This window comes from Tenrec ecaudatus, chromosome 5 (genome assembly GCF_050624435.1).
Source record: "Tenrec ecaudatus isolate mTenEca1 chromosome 5, mTenEca1.hap1, whole genome shotgun sequence".
Lineage (NCBI taxonomy): Eukaryota > Metazoa > Chordata > Mammalia > Afrosoricida > Tenrecidae > Tenrec > Tenrec ecaudatus.
In genome coordinates this window covers 128,576,713-128,581,238 of record NC_134534.1, presented here as the reverse complement: position 1 = coordinate 128,581,238, position 4,526 = coordinate 128,576,713, and the positions used below count along the sequence as shown (strand labels likewise).

General features: G+C 45.7%; 1 pseudogene; it reads right to left on the bottom strand.

Annotated features, from left to right (window-relative positions):
- Positions 1 to 1,825: 1,825 nt before the first annotated feature.
- On the bottom strand, positions 1,826 to 2,796 carry LOC142448939 (PSME3-interacting protein pseudogene; annotated as a pseudogene).
- Between the last annotated feature and the right edge of the window lie 1,730 nt (positions 2,797 to 4,526).

The window sequence follows — 4,526 nt, the reverse complement described above, 5'->3', positions numbered from 1 at the left end:
AGTGCCTTTCCCTTTAAGTTGCTAAAAGCAGGCCCAGACTCACATTTTGTAACCAGCATGCTGAGGGCTCTAGCAGAGTCCCAGAGCTGGACCCCTGCAGGCTGGAGAGCTTTAGCAACGCTTCAGAATTTTTACAACAGAATTTTTACAATATAGTATGTGGTTGAATTTTACAGCCCATTCACAAGCTCGGAAGAATGCTGAGGGTGGGATAGATATAGGAATTCACCAATTGCTAGGGGATGAGAATTATATCACAGTTGCGTCCCAACTACAGTTTACTGAACAGACAATCGGCAGATAGGTGAGGTTTGCTTAAGTGCTTGGGAAAAGCTAATTCCATCAGAAGAGAGACAGCTGAGTTACACAGCTATGAGACAGCGGAATGGTGAATCCTACGCTGACTTTGTGTCCCGGCTGGAAGACTCTAGTTCCAAATGTGTAAAACACGTCCAGGCAGTAAGAGGCCTACTGCATAAGCTATCTATGATTTCTCTAATAAAAGCTATCTTATGATTTCTCTAATAAAAATGCCTTGCGTCCCTACAGGGAATAGGGAGCCCTATCAGATTATCTCAGGACATGCAGGAATGTAGAGACAGATTAATACAAGGCCAACCGTGTGGCAGCTGCCTTGGCAAACTACTCACCAGACCTAGAAGAAAGTGCTTTCGTTGGGGAAAGACAGGTCATCTTCAAAGACAGTGTAAGCAGCCTAGCCACTGAAAGCAAGCTGCAGCCTGTGTCAGAGCATGGCCCAGGGCTACCGAGTTTGGGTTTAAAAGACCCTGAACTTTGCCCACGCTGCAGGAAGGGAGCTCATTGGACAAGTCAATGTTGCTCAAGATTCAACAGTAAAGGATTGCCTTTAGCAAAGGCTTCCCAGCGGGAAAACAGAGGAAGGAGCTTGTTACAGACCCTGCCCAGCAGAGCGTGGCAAGGTGTCTGCCTGCCGGAGCAGACTTTCGTAGAGAGAAACTACAGGTATCACCCAGCCTCACAGCAGGAGACCAGATCTAATCAAACTTGCAAAGGGCCAGCCTCTGTATCTCTGCCCCAATTAGGCAGTGATAAAATCTGATATACCATGGTTTATAAAGGAAGATCGCTTAAGCCAATTTTTATTTCCTTGCATTGCTAGAGTTAAAAGTTATACCTCTCAGGAAAGAGCACTTGAGAAGTCTGACCACCCTATGTTAAATCAAGGGGTCTATTGTGGGGAAACAATAGCGCCCCCACATGGAATTAGAAATTGAAGGGAAAAGGTTTTTAAACTTTGGATATGGGGTCATTAGGGCATTCACAAGGGCCTAAGACCTGCCCATTAACGTCCTCTAAATCGAGCATGGAGGGAATGAGTGAAGTTAATCGAGAGAATATTGCAAGAAGGTAAAATCACACAGTGTAAAGAGACTGCAACTTTATTGGTAAACTTGGAGAAAAATTGTCTGCTTGCTAAGTTACTTCAAAAACAGCCAAACAAATTTATTAAGAATTTTTTCAGTCTTTCAAATCATCGTGAATTAGTTAGCTCTCTTAATTCTCTGAGAGCGCTGAGCCGAAATTTACATGTTAGCTATCTAAATTCCCTAAGAGCAGAAGCATACATTTACATAACAATAAAGGCTATCTCACTAGTAGTTTCACTGGTTCAAGACCAAGCAAGGTAACTGAGATTGCGAGCAGTGCTTTAATATCTGTATCTTTAAAACAGAAGGGGGAGAAGAGGCATCGTATGTGTGACAAAGTTCATTTAATCGTTTTTTTTTCCACAGGTGAACTCTGGCTCATGTTTAGACTGGCTTGGCGATGCCATACCACACAGGAAGCAGGCAAGGGAGGTGAGGCCCGTGGGCAGAAGACGTCGTCCACTCGACTGGCAGGGAGAAGTACCCTCCTGGGGTCGGGCGGGCAGGGAGCTAGGGGGCCTCGAGGAAGGTGTTGGTCCCGAAGATGGAGGAGACGATCTTCCCTGTGGCATTGATGGTGCCCTCGCTGTCTGAGCTGGACTCCGAGTCGCTGCTCCCCGAGTAGGCGCCCAGGCCCGGGAGGATGCCCATGCAGACGGCCGGCCGCCGAGGGGCAGTGGAGGGAGGGGCCGCTCAGGGAAGGGCTTCCGAGGGACACGCAGGGCGGGGCTTCTTGATTCGTGTCATCCGGGTCAGGATCTGGATTCAGTCTTTTCACACTGTTGCCACTCTCTGAGCTCTTGTGCTTCACAGCCCCGGCCAGCAGCTTCGCCTGGGAGAACTTGGCCTTGCCTTCGATGGGCTTCACTGCCGGTTTCTTCTCCACGTCTTTCTTGTTTTCTGCAGGCATGCCAACCTTGTTGAGACTACTCCTTCAGCTCCTGCAGTTCTTCTTCTCGCCGCTGCCTTTCCAGGAGCTCCTGCTGGCGAGACACCTCATCCAGGAAGTTGGTCTCATCCTCATCTAAGCCTCTTACCATATTTTTGAATTTGAACTGCTCTTCATACTCCTGCTGCTTCTTGCCCTTCTGTTCCTGTAGCCTTTCATACAGAGACCGAGGGTCATACACCTCCTCGGGCATTCTTCTGGATCCTCGGGTTTTCGAACTTTTCCCCATTCTTCTTGCCTCCTTTTGCGCCGTTCGTCTAGTTCTGCCTCAGACACAAACTTCTTTTTCATAACAAGGTTACCATCATCCCCTCCATCCATAATGGAACGGTGTGCGGGAGGCGAGACTCTCACCTCAGTGGCGCCTACCCCTAAACGCCACGGCAAAGGCCACTCGCTCTTTGAAAACCTAAAAGGAGGGAGTCAGAATAAGACAAGAGCCTTTGCGTATTTCTTTTGACCCTTCAGGGCTTCCTCTTCCTCCCATTTAATCATTTTAACTAAAAATTGTTCTCCTTACTAAAAGCTTGTAACAAAATTAGGGCAGATGAACACATTTTCACTTCTACAGAGAAAGCTGATCCTCAGGAGTCCCAGGAAGATGGGAATCGCGTTTGGGATCCAGGTCCATTTGTCACCTGGCGAAAGGGCTATGCATTTATGTTTTTGCAGAATAAAGCTGATGGACTCCCCTTAGAAGGACACAACCACGTTTGGAGAAAGATGGATATGAAGGAACCACAAAAGCTTAATCATAATTCTGTTTCCAGGTCAATGACACCCCAAAGAGAGGGGCTATTTGTTTATATTTTCACTGGCAAAGGAGAAAGATGGATTTTTCTTCAACCAGCAAGGCCCAGAAGAAAGGAGGGAAGCTGACCCTGTTCTGTTTACTGAAGTTCTCCAAAATGCCAAGAAGACCTCACAGATTCCTGAGAATGGCGACTGCTGACTGCTGAGATATGTCTTCCATTGCTGATGCTGTCTAAGGGACACTCTGGGACTCTTGTCAAAGCTGAACATTTTATACAATAATGGCTGGACTATTACTACAGACTGTTATTTTACTGAAAGATCAAGATTTTGCACTTCATAATCAATGCTATAATGTGATTGGAATGTAACTGATTTCTGTGTAACTCCTTGCCTATATAATGTAACATTGCATGATTAGGATTTGATTAGGAAACATTTGAAAGGGTTTAGGGGAAACATTTCATTAGATGTTGATCAGCTTAAGAAGCATATTTTCTATACCTTCAGAGACAAGCTTGAGGCATCTCCTGGCTCTAATATGATTAAGCAATTGGTGAATGGCATGGAAGGGTTAGACCCGCGAGCTTGGGCTCAAAGCATTTCACATAACTTAAGTTTCAGTCTGACTGTGTTGTTTATCATAATTGTGATGCTTGCAGTCTCGTGTCGCTTCTATAGGAAGCTAAGACATATGAAAAGAGACCATATTGCCTACTATTGAATCATAAATGCAACACAGAAAAGGGAAATGTGGGATTCTAGCACTAAGGGAAATAGAACTGGGACTTGATCCCTGACGTGTACGGAGGGAATCTGGAAAGTCAGTGTTCCATGGTAGGAAAGCCGCCACTCTGGTAGTTGAAGAAATAGTCCAAGTACATTTTCCTGTGGTAATCTCTCATCTCCACAGTTTCTCCCCTTAAATCCATGCTGCCTTAAAGTGAGCACATGGTTGATTCAATCTCGCTATAGAAGCAGACATTCCTATTTGGCCTTATTTCTTCCCGCTGCGGCATCCAGCCTCTCTCATACCTTCCTCCAGTAGTAGATGTGCGTAGTGGGACTTTGTCCCCAATGTCTGGATTCAAAACATTTACCATGAGCCTGATTTTTTTGCTATATTAATTGGATCATGGAGTTTTGCCTTGACCGCTTTCAAAGTATAGAAAATAACCATGTAGCCACTGTGGCTCTTTTGAATTTTATGTATAAAACAAAAGGGGGGATTGTGGGAAACAAGGATTTCTCCCAAGTTGTCTCCCCCAAATATATGCCAAACTAAGCTGCTTGCAAATGACTGTACACTTGGAGGTCATCAGAAGCAGATCGGGGGTTATTCTCCCTAAGGGTTATCAGCCATCTAGAGCAAGCAGTCACCACTGGTTATCCCATCCAGGAGGTGAGCATGCTAC